This window comes from Rhipicephalus sanguineus, chromosome 6, assembly GCF_013339695.2.
Source record: "Rhipicephalus sanguineus isolate Rsan-2018 chromosome 6, BIME_Rsan_1.4, whole genome shotgun sequence".
In the NCBI taxonomy this organism is placed as follows: Eukaryota; Metazoa; Arthropoda; class Arachnida; order Ixodida; family Ixodidae; genus Rhipicephalus; species Rhipicephalus sanguineus.
In genome coordinates this window covers 115,952,920-115,965,705 of record NC_051181.1, presented here as the reverse complement: position 1 = coordinate 115,965,705, position 12,786 = coordinate 115,952,920, and positions in this window count along the sequence as shown.

Below are 12,786 nucleotides of genomic sequence, written 5' to 3'. Positions count from 1 at the left end.
GCTTGGCCTCCCACGTTTCGGTTAGGTGGTCGTCGTTCGTGTTTAATGCTGGATTGACGTCCGTCTCCGGTTGCATATTGAGGTCTACATGACACGGGCATTCCAGGAGCAAATGTGCCAGGGTGTCCGGTACGCTGCAGAGCGGGCACATGTAGCTATGTTTCGTCGGGTAGAGGCGGTGCATTAATATTCCATGTATGTGTGTGTTGCTTTGCAGGCGTCTGATGATCACGCTTTCTTCTTTAGTCAGTTTTGGACGTGGTGGAGGGTACACCCGTCGCTCCAGTCTGTAGTGTTGAAGTAGCGACGAATAGGTGTTCTGTACCGCCTCCACCTCTTCAGCCATGGGTCGGGTATCCTGTGGGTCAAGGACAGCCCGGCTGACGTGCTCGCGGGCAGCGGCATGGGCCGCTTCATTTCCCTGTAGACCTTCATGTCCTGGCACCCATATTATACAGGCGTATGGGAGTGGAGTGCTTCGCCGTTTTATGATGTTAAGTGCATCGGCTGAGATGCGGCCCTTCGCATAATTCCTGCAAGCTGCTTGCGAGTCGGTGAAGTTCACCGCGGCGTCTGTATCTGTACATGTGGTTGTGGCGAGAGCGATTGCAGTTTATTATTATTATTATATTATTATTATTATTATTATTATTATTATTATTATTATTATTATTATTATTATTATTATTAGTTGTTGTTGTTGTTGTTGTTGTTGTTGTTGTTGTTGTTGTTGTTGTTGTTATTATTGTTGTTGTTGTTGTTGTTGTTGTTGTTGTTGTTGTTATTATTATTGTTGTTGTTGTTGTTGTTGTTGTTGTACAGCAGAAACAGTGCCCTGGCTCTCGCAACGTCTCACAACGCTAGAATGATAGGAGCGCCGCTACATGCGTTGTAAGCATAGCATTTCAATGGCGCACGAAAGAAGAAGGAAGGAAAACAATCTGCGTTTGTACCTTGAAGTTCACAAACCGTTTTACTCAAATCTTCCCATGTGTACCGCGGTATGTAGCCGCAGTGTGCTATAATGCGCACAACTGCATCACGGGAACAATATTGTTTACGTTTACAACGCTCATGCGAGCAGCAGGAGGTGTGCTGTGGTCCTGGCGCACACCTCCGGATTCGATTGAGCGGAGTGTGAAGGTGCGTCTCTTTGGGCTTCGTGTTTTTTGCAGACAAACACATTGCGAGTCTCTCGCTTTCCTGAAGTATTTCTAATCTTTGGCCCACGGGCCACTCCCGTGCCGTTGATAGTGGGACATCGCGGCGATGGCGACGCCGGCGGCGCGAACTCGCCTCAAATGTCCATGTAATTTCTATTGTAATAAAGCATATAGTAATGAAGCAGGAAGGTGCATGCCACTGTCGCCATTGCACACACGCATGTCTATATTCTTCAAGAAGAAGAGGTCAACACATGGACATGGAAGACGGAATCAAGGGAAGAAAATACGAGAGAACAGCATGACGTATTACAAAAGCAAATGCAATACAACGACAAACAATGGAATAGGACAATAGGAACAAGGACAAAACACTGCAGGTTGCAATGCGCACAGACATAACTTGTTTTGAGTACGTTGCCTATCCGTGGTCATGGGTAACCTATCTGTAAACTCAGGGTCAAAATGCGGATGTGAGGCGCACAGGCTTAGAAACAGTGGTGCTTAGGTGTTATTCAACACCGTAGTCATCTAGATCGATCATTAATTGCACCCGTTCATTGTGAGTTCGCTTCATAGCCGCTGCTGTCTTTCCTACCCGAACATGAGGTTTAAGATTATCGCTCATCTTTTACACACTCATTCGTTATGCTGAATTAAAAAAAAAGGTTGTTGTATCAGGCAATCACTTCACGAGGGCTGCAGTATGCGCAAATAAATAAATAAATAAATAAATAATTAAATAAATAAATAAATAGGCAAACAAAACCGCCTGTTTCGTGAGCTCTTCGAGCAATTCCCACAAGACGCACAACTATGAGCGCACAAATGGCCTATCAGATCTCAAGGCGATTACGCATCTGCTACATGAAACCCAAGGTCTCACTAATGCAACGCTCATTCCAGCATTCTTGTTATAAATCCTTCACATAGTAAATCCAGTCGATTTCATGTACGATGACTGCGCGCGTAATTGCACTCAATAAGCAAATTAAACATGACCCCTGACCTCACCTCCACCCCGCCACTTCAATATAGGTCACAAGAAAAGCTGGACTCTTCTGTGCAGTATTGTGTGATCAGCATCGCGTGACTACACAGGGCGCCTTCTAAAGCGCACACTCTATGAATAGCACAGAGGAATGAGGTTTTCTGTACAGTTGCAAAGAGTTTAACAAATCTATAGCTGGAAGCAAAGAAGGTAGCAGGAAATAGACATATATAACGCATTCAATGCGTATATAGCACGCAATGGCATGTCCTGATGTGCACCAACCGTTCGTGCGACGTCATACTGAGAACAGAAAAAACAAAAACAACGCAAAGAAATCTCTTCGGTGGAAAATATAGGTTTTGTGGGGTCCATTGTTCCTATTTCGCCAGCACCATACTTTATCTGTTGGCATATAATCGGACGCCGTTTCTTTTTTCATTTTTTTTTTGCTGTGCTTGGGATCTGATCTTCAAAAAACAGGCTGTTTGGTTTGCCACTGTTTACCTCATTTTTCACCCTTGCACAGCCCTCCGACACTTCGATCTTATCACTCCGTTTCTAACGCTCGGTCGTACTGACCCAGGTATAACCCGTATAACCCCACAAGCAAACACCTGCAGTCGTCTACATCTGCCGTGACAAATCGACGTAGTGCGTGCATGGTCAAGTTCCTGCGCCTTATCTGTCTCTGTGTTTCTGGTTTACCCTTCGAAGCCGGAGTGCATAGAGAGTCCCGTCTCCGCCGACTTCTTCCTACAGCAGTTATCGAGCGATCGGTAAGGCTTACCTTGTGACTGCACGTGCATGACCGTTCTATACAAAGGAAACCGAGGAATCCGCTTTGGGGGGCGTTGTTACGTGCGATTGCCAGCATGTGTGAGGAAGGGCGGGTAGGGGAAGAGGGCAGGAAAGAAGGGGGGGGGGGGTCGCATTTCTATGTGGTCCAAGAGCCAGCGGCGTGGGGTAGAACTTCCGGATTGGGGGCTTGCTTTAGAGCTGAGATGTGTGCTTGCATGGAAGAGGGCAACAGGCAGCAATAACGAACTCCAACTTAGAACTTTTGACACAGCCCTCCGCTCGTCCTGTCTGCTTTACCTTCTTGTGTCGTCGCTATGCTTTTATTTTAAAAATTTAGTTTGTGGAATGGGGGGGGGGGGGGGATGCTTTGCGTTGGTTGAAGGCAGGGCTCGGTCGCCCCCTCTATATAGTACTGTGTAGAGCCGCCCCGCCCTATCTGATAAGGGTGACAGCTTCGATGGCTCAGTAACTATGGCGTTGTGGAGTATGCGCGAGGTCTCGTATTGGCGGACTTCAGGAACTGGTAACCGCATTTCTTTAAAGTATGAGCTCAAGAACGTTCCTGCACCGTGCTTATAGATATAAGTCAAAGAGCTCTAGGTGGTCGAAGTTAATATCGGGTGCGCCCGGTTCGCTACCCTGAACGGGGGAGAAAGAAATAAACGGGGAAATAGAGAGATAGAATACAAGAAAGGCAGATCACCAATCGCGCGCACTGTCAAAGGAGCACATCAAGTCCATACAGAGACCTGTAGACTTTATGTACGCCACAGCAACGCGTTCGTTGCCTTCTGTGCCACCGTCGCACACGCTCACGATCAAAGAACATTGTTTTCCAGAGACGGTCTCTAGCATAGTCGGTTTAGGGCTACGAAGAGAGGATAACGCTAGATGTCACAACGAGCGCAAAGGCACAGAACGTGTTTTCTAAGACCGCTTCAATGCAGCAAGAGTCGCACGTGGTTCGGTCAGTCACACCTATGCAAAACGAGTGTCTTCGTGAATGGTGTACCCACTTCCCAGCTAGTACAAATTCCCTCATAAACTATGTACAGTTTCAGCGTAGCAAGCGCCAAATTTTTAATTAAAAATAAATCACAGGGAAAAAGGCTCGCAGAGTTGGAGCTCCAATGGGACTGAACGTCCCAGGCGGCGTATGAAGTGCGGCTGCCTTTGGGGTTTGTATTATTGCTTTCGTGGCGACGTGATGATAATCGTTACCAGACAGCGATAACAATAAACGTACACGCCGACTTCGCGAACGAAACAGCTAAGGCTGTAATAGAAAACTCTAAAAGCTGGAAACTGTAGCTCTGCGACGCACACACTCCGCTCACGAAAAATAGGGGACCAGAGGTAAATGAACTTTCTGGATTGTAAGTCTGAGTTGAGCGGTTTATGTAATTACAGCCAGAATAACTGCGCCAATTTTTCTTTTTCTTTTCCTGGCAACGCTAGCAACGATACCTAGTGGTTACCTTACATACAGAAAGAATGCGCCGCTGCTTAAGCCCATCGGTTATATATAGGCGGTTCGGGTATCCGAAGACAATGGCCAAAGCAGTCTTTATGGCGACTGGCGGAAAAAAAGAAAACGATCTCAGGGTTTTGTTCCGTCAGCGTTCTCGACAAATTGCTTACACAGATATAATGACCGCCCGTCTATTGTTGGGCGCAACACTTGTCGGGATAGATTTCCCCGTTCGGTACATAAAATACCGCTAACCAACGCCGTGTCCTAATATTTCCCTTTCGTTTTCAGAATTTGCTTTTTAGCTAATCTTTTGTTGATGGCAGGCGCACAGAAGTCTCAATTACAGCCATAGTTTGATACCGACGCGTTTAATGGACGTTCCTTATGCACGTTGCTTTAAATACCCTCTCGCTGTCATATCTTCTGGCTTGCAAGTTAGCCGAAACGGATCACATAAGCAAGCCATATCCTGCGCCCTGCAGCATTGGCAAGGCTTCGTATAGCGGGAGACCTCACACAAAGATAATCTCATCTTGACGTGCACACAATTGCTAAGCAGCATGATTGAGTAAGGAAAGCATTGACAATACGTTTAAACACGACCTAAATGTTTCTACTGAACGCAAAACCCACAATTCGTTGCCCTTATAGGAGACTACATCGTACAGAAGTTGTTTAAAAATCTTCTTGTTGGTTAGCAGGTTGGTAGAGAATACTGCACAGTCGCAAATAACCAATATCTAACAGGAATAGAAGAACTCAGTAGTGGCGCTTATTAAAAAAAATCACAGCATATCCACGGGGTGAATGATGATGAGTGGGGCGAAGCTCCGGAGGAAATCATAGGTAAACTGTGAAACTCTTCCGTGAAATTCGCCCAGTACATCATATAAAGAGTGTGAAACACCATGTATATATTAAACATCAAACTTTTATTGTACTGTTCGTTTACGTGGTCCCTTCATTATCACCGCTTTGTGATCGGTGAAATGCAGGGAAAGTGTCCGCTCCCGAGCGAAAGAGAAAGCGTGCTAAGAGCGAGCGCCTTGTCTGCCTCCATCCGGCGACTCCGAGCGAAAGAGAAAGTGCGCCAAGAGCGAGCGCCTTGTGTGCCTCCATCCGGCGACTCCGAGCGAAAGAGAAAGCGCGCCAAGAGCGAGCGCATTTTACGATCGCAGGCATCCAATGACATGCGCCATTCGCGTTATACAAGCGCCATCTGTCATCTTTAAACAGCAGCTCTAAGAAATACATGAAAGGCCATCTAGTGAGCAATTCATTAAACTAGAGCTTTAAGAAATACATGAAACGTCATCTAGTGAGCAATTCATTAAACTAGAGCTGGCTACATACATACTACTACAGAGGAGGGAACGACCCACGCCCTAAGGAGCTTCGCCCCTAAAAAAACGCCAGGCCTGCGCGGAAAGCGCAGCACAGTCACATCGAAAGCTTGAAGAGCGGCATCTCTAGAGCCCGTTGTAAACTCTTTTGGGGTTACTAATGCAAGTACACTAGCAAGGTACCCACTACGCCATAAATCACAATTTTTGTGAAGTTGGGAAGCACCTACTACGCCATTGTTAGTCATTCTACGCAGAAGCGAGGTGCCAGCTACACATCTGTAAGGCATGATGTGCTCTTTGTTGACGCAACGACTGATGACGATGAAGTATTGTCGCTCAGCCCTTTGTAATGGGTTGGAAGCTTTAAACGGCCACCAGTTACGTAAGTCGCATTGTGTGACGCCCGGTCGCTATTTCACTCTCCCATCATGCTATATAACATACATTGACGTGAGAAAGAGAGAGAGGGGGTGGAAAGAACTTTATTGAGACCCTGAGAAAATGGATCATGGGCTTATGGGCTTCCTTGGCAACCAATACAATTGCACTTGCGAGGAACCCACTACGCTATAAATCATCATAATTTCTGTGAAACAGGGAAGCAGCCATGAACTATGCCATTTTTCGTCATTCTACGGAGAGCCGTGGTACCCGCTAAAAACATGTAAGCCATTATGCGCACTTTGTGGATGCTGTGCCTGATGACGATGAAGAATTATGGCAGAGCCGATTGTAATGGGTTGGAAGCATTCAACAATCCTACTCGTTGCGCAATTCGCATTGTGTGACGCCTGGTTTACAGAATTCGCGTCGTGTGACGCCTGCTTGTTATTTCACTCTTCTATCACGCTATATTACATATAGTAGTGTGGTTCCTTCCCGACATGAAGCCTGTGTGGCTTCTCTCTGCAAAGCAGTTTCAAGCACCGGCATGGCTCTGAACAATAAAGAAAAAAAAAACCGGCATGGATCTGGGGTAGAGCACTGGGCTCCCACGCAGAGGGCCTAGGTTCGAACCTCATTCCATCCTGGAAATTTTTTCTTATGTCCTTTTTTTTTCTTATTTCGTGCGATAGCGGTTACGGACACCGGCGGCGGCGGACAACTACGGCGCCAAAAACGGCCGTTGACATGATCTCATAACAGCTTTCGCTGTAACAAAAATTAAATCAAGGAACACTGGGCTTCATTTCATGCCGTGAAGGTAGCTGGCCAGCAAAGCTACGCTATGAACTTATCCGACAGACGAATGTGACTCATCCTTGAAAGACTGATCAATGCATTTAATGCAACACCATTAAGTGCGCCATATATACAATCGCGTTCACGTGGCTCTCCGGTGGTCATAACTATGCGTGGCCTCCTCATGGCGCTATCGCAACGCACAAATGAAATGAGTCGCTAGGCGGGCTCTAGTGTTTACAAACGATTTATAGTGAACAATTTAGAGTAGTACGTACACTCTGTAATGGGAGAGCTGTATGCAGCAATCCTTAAATGCACCTTAAGCTAACTTCGCATATCCCTGCAAATTCTTAAGCAACATGACCTCGTAATTTTCCGACAGACCACCGTAGGAGGTCCAGATTCAGTCTCTGACTATGGGACCTCCTTCTGTACGCCCAATTCTGTAATTCATTTAATGCCTAAATAAAACTCCTTCTGACTCTGACCGTCCGCGCGACATGTACAGGATGTCCCGGCTATCCCGCAGCACGATTAAAAAATAGAGGAACGGTGTTATGCGAAGCAAACGTACTGCATATTGCTCCTAGTACACTGGAGTAGCCACTGCTATTTTGTTTCGTTAACGAGGTTTAATTAATCAGTCATAACTATATTTGTAACTCGACCAGTACTCACCTAATTGTCAAAATGTCAATGAGGCGTATGTAGGCATGTTCAAAGGACATCTAACTGCGCCATTTTTAACAACGTACTAATTACGTGCTAATTTTTCCGGCTGATAAAGAAAGCCTGCGAAATATGAAAAATAACAAGTGACTACGCTCCCAGCCGCAAAGGAAACCAACGCCCTCAAGTAAGCTTACTGCAAACAACCGCTTTGCCTGTTGTCCTTTGCCTCCGCAGACAGCGTTCCGCATTTTCGCAAGAGTACAGCGATATGCGTGCAATTTCGCTGGGATTCATTCCGTTCGATAGCATGCCGCAATCACCCATCTCACGGCGGACTGTTCTCATTGATAACGTGGCAGGTGTTCTGATTACGGCCTGACTGTGGCCGGGGAGTTGCAGATAGGGCGATGCGTTTTTTTTTCTTTCTGCATATTTTTCCTTGATGCTGTCTACCTCATGGGAGCCTGTTTGAGGGCGCTGCTTCCCGACGCGCGCAACAGTCTAGTCACGTGTCACTTTTCATATTTCGCGGGCTTTCTTGATCAAGCGGAAAAAATGAGCGCGCAATTAGCACGTTGTTGAAAGTAGCGCAGTTAAATGCCATTTGAACATGCCTACATACGCCTCATCGACATTTTGACAATAAGGTGAGTACTTGTCGAGTTAAAAACATAATTATGGCTAATTAATTAAACCTCATTGACGAAAAAAATAGTAGTGGCTACTTCAGTGTACTAGGAACTATATGCAGTAGGTTTGCTTCGCGTAACGCCGTTCCTCTTTTTTTAATCGTGCTGCGTGATAGCTGGGACACCCTGTATATATATATAGGGGAAGAAAAAATTAAAGCCTGTTTCACGCCTGTGAAATTTGAGTATGAAGCGGAGCTGGCAAGCAAGCGCCACCACTTCGTGAACGCAGACTGAGTTCTGTCTTCTTTCCTTCTTTATCTCTTTCTACATCTTCGTCTTCTTCTCCTCTATTCTTTCTCTCTCTCTATATTGGCCTCTCTCCTCCTTTCCCTCCTCCTCACCCTTACATCAGTCCTCCTACCCTCACTTCTCTTTCCCATGTACTTGACAAACTATGCTATACGCTATAGCTATGCTAGGAGCTGCTTATCACTTACCCGCTTTTTGTGGTGCATATATCCGCCGAGTTTTCTGAAACGCCGGCCTTATACTCCAAGCTTAAAACAACTCCGCTTTGAAAGGTAAACGGCTCAGACTTCTACGTACTCTGCTGCGGGAAAGCAGCAAGCTCTACCTCGGTGTGCTCAGAGCACCATATGAACTGTCGGCGTCAAATGAAACGCGAACAGCGGCAAGCATTAGCGATGCTGTAGTGCGCGCCGTCCAGTCATGACCATGGACAGGCGCGCGCACCCGGTATGGCAGCGCTGCGAATGCTTGTGTCTGTCCATGGTGATGACTGGACGGCGCGCACTATACTACTGCTATTGCTTGCCGCTGTTCGCGTTTCATTTTGACGCCGGTAGTACTCCACTATGCGACTGGGAGAGCAACAAGCTGTCCTCTCTTTACGTGACGACGAAGATGTGCATTGAGCACGTGCGTGCTGTGTGTTTTGGAGAATGGGTGACGACTGGGAGTACTATATCTAGTACTCTGCTGTGGGAGAGCAGTGACAGCAGTGAGACGTCCCGAAAAGGTACACTCTAGACGCGTACAAGAGTTGGCCTCTGAAAGACTGAGAAACGCATGCGTGATTCGCGCTTGGGACATGCATACAGAGACAGTGATATAGGCGCATTTTTGTGTTGCTGGTTCACAGATGACACGTTGAACGTCGTGGCTGATTTCTGTGTAGTTAACGTCAACGATACTAAGTCAAGCTAAACACTTTTGCCGGGAATAACCAGCTTTTATTGTGTAACTAGCAAGCATTTAAAAGAACTGTGCAATATCAATTAACCTCGCATGAGTAATTTCACTGGACGTAGCCGCTTCTCGCTTCATTTCATCGAATGGTTTTATGTCTTCTCGAAGCCTGAAGAGCAGCTCAAGCTGATCGACACAGCTCGCAAGATGGCAAAGGCCACAGGGGCCCTGGAGTGAGGGCTCCACCTTCGCCAGAATTGTTTTGCGATAATAAAGCTTTTAGATGCGAAAGCATCTTATGCTCGGGGCAGTGTCTGTTCAGCGGCGTCCGCACCCATACTGCGCATGCGCCAACTCTCCCCCTCTCCTCACGTGAGCGCGAAGAGGTGGGAGGAGGGGGCGTGAGCGCTGCCTCCGCTTCATTTCTCCTCTCCCGTTTCTCTCTCTCTCTGCGCCACAGCTGTGCGCTCTTATATAATGCGGCGCGCGCTCGCTCCCGTTGCACTACCCTTCGCAACAGCGCTATGCACGCTCGCGAAGCTGAACGTAAACGGCAACGCCGGCAAGCATTGCACTCTCCTTCGCAACGGCGCTACGGAAGCTCGTGAAGCTGAACGTAAACGGCAACGCCGGCAAGCGCTGCACTCTCCATCGCAACGGCGATATGGACGCTCGCGAAGCTGAACGTAAACGGCAACGCCGGCAAGCGAATCTCGAAGCTGCGAGGCTGCGAAAGCGCGCGTTCGCTGTGCTTCCGTCATTCTCTCTCTGTGCAACGGTGTGCGAAACGCCATGAACAACGTCAACGTCGGCGCTAGTTGCAGCGGCAGCGCCACCGCCGCGGAGCAGAGGAAAGCTCGGGAAGCCGAACGTAAACGTCAGCGTCGGCAAGTGGTAATTCAAACGCCTCGACAACCACCGTCTCCTAAGTTACATAGGAGAAACGGAAACTCGATGCGCACCCCCGCGATGCTTTCGCATCGCACCATGGTTGCCCGTAGGGGGAGATGTTTCATTCATTCATTTCAACACACGCGAAGAAATCCCGGGATAAGGTACAGCTTTGCTGCAAAATATATTCTCATAATGTCCACATTGAAACGACCAGTGAAAAATTGTACTGCAATGCCTCAGTTCAACCCTCACGATGATTTGAACGTATGGAAAACATCAACGCAGCACCTTATGAAGCATTTCTGAGGAATATTGCGCACTAGTGCAATGGCGAGCGAGTTGCAGGACAAGCATGGCACAGTTTATAAACGGCAGTTTCTGGTAATATTAACTGCTGGGGTTTTACGTGCCAAAACCACGATATTATTATGAGGGAAGCCGTAGTGGAGGGCTCTCGAGATTTCCACCCGCTGTAGTTCTTCAACTTGTATCTAAATCTAAGTACACGGGCCTCTATAGCATTTTCGCCTCCATCCAAAATGCGACCACCGCGGCAGGGATCGAACCCACGACCTTCGGGTCAGCAACCGAGCACCGTAACCACTCTACCACCGCTGTGGCCAAGGTGGTGTTCGGTAACGGACGACTAATACTATTATGGACTGGTACAGACTGGTATGGTACTTGAGGAATAATGTTCGACCTTGAAAACAGTGCGAGCAACAGCAGCAAGAACAACAACAACAACAACGACAAAATAATTGCTTAGGATAAAGTATAACAATACAATTTATCCAAAGCAATCACGACTACTCAAATTATGTGCACAGACAAAATACATAGCTACTAAACTCTTTGTCTCCGATGCTGTTGACGAGCTCAAAGCTGCGGAACGAGTACACAGCATATATTTGATTACAGAGCGACAAAAAAAGCCATAAAGTGTTTCCCCGATGTAGATTTCCAAACACATAAACGACTGATAACTATTTGGCCAGACAGAACATCGCCTTCCACATTAATAAAGGCTGCACAAAACTTCCTGAACGAAAAACTTCATCTCCAACCATCTTTATTTTTTTCCGTATTTCACGCACACACATACCAATGAAAATCTTTTGTTCGCTTCCTTGATCGGGCGCTGGCGTGGTCCGACGCAATAAGAGAAGGCAGCAACGGCAAGACGGTTTTATTTATTCGTACTCAATGTACGTTTCTAACCTTCAGTGAGTTCATTGGACCTCATGGGTATGAGTCATATTTTCTTTTTAAGGCCACAACAACAACGACGACGTCACTGACTGCGGTAGAGATAGGGGTTTTCATTCACGTGACGTCAGACAACTTCGATCAGTTGAAGGGGAGGCCAAAGGACGTCCACCTATATATAGTGTCTCGTCTCTGCTGCAGACAATGTAACAAGAGCCATTCACTCGCTTGGTACAGCAAACGCTACAAACGCCAGACTCTCCACGCCGTCTGCCGATTCATTTCAGAGCGTCGAAAGCACCCATACCAGTGATGCGTAGCAGTAGTGCTCCACCAACACACTTTTTCCGTGATGAATTCAGTTGGCATGCGACGTTTGTTTTTTAACGCTTTCTCGCTCTTTTTCTCGCTTTCACAACGTCGCTTTTCGTCGCTCTTCTTCACGCAAACAACATTTTTTACCCAGATCCGCGAAAACATCGTCTATACCGCTCTGTTTACGGCACACAAACGCTAGCGCATTTATCCCCGCAGCGCGAGCCTCCAATTGGAATTCAGTCGATAAACCCCGAGTCCTTCGCAGCCATTACAGAGTTTGCTTTGTATTTTCTTTCTTGTTCTTCTACTGCTGTTTCCAGTTCAATACCTACCCAGAAACGTCACGGAATACCCTCATCGTTCAAGGCTGCGAGGAGACCACCAGAAGTGCCCGGCGCGGCCGATATGGGAGTACTTAAGGAGACCCCGTTCCACAATAGGCGTCATCAAGGAACTCGAAGGCAAAGCCGCAGGCACCAACTGAATCTTAAGCGAAGCTTTGTGTCTGTAAATCCCGATAGCACGAATCCGCGGATGCATACAAGTGTGGGCATGCCGAGGCGGCGTAACTGTATACATATACGTGCTCGGAATGAACCGCGTAGCCTTGCCAATTATAAACAGCCTACGGGGGTCTCGTAGTCAGGAGATGTGGCTTACACCTGTGTATACCGTGCGGGGCACTGTGTTGACCTTGATAGAACGCGCTTCTCGACAGTGATGTTTGGAACTGTGGTGATCTAGATTTCAATTTGACATGTGCGCACGCCACACGTGTCTAATGAGCTAAGAGTAGTTAATTCTGAGACCATGAACAAACGCTTGTTGTAAGTTTTAAGTAACAAAAGTCACTTCTGAACTTTCTGAGAGACACCGGCTTAATCTAAGTGCT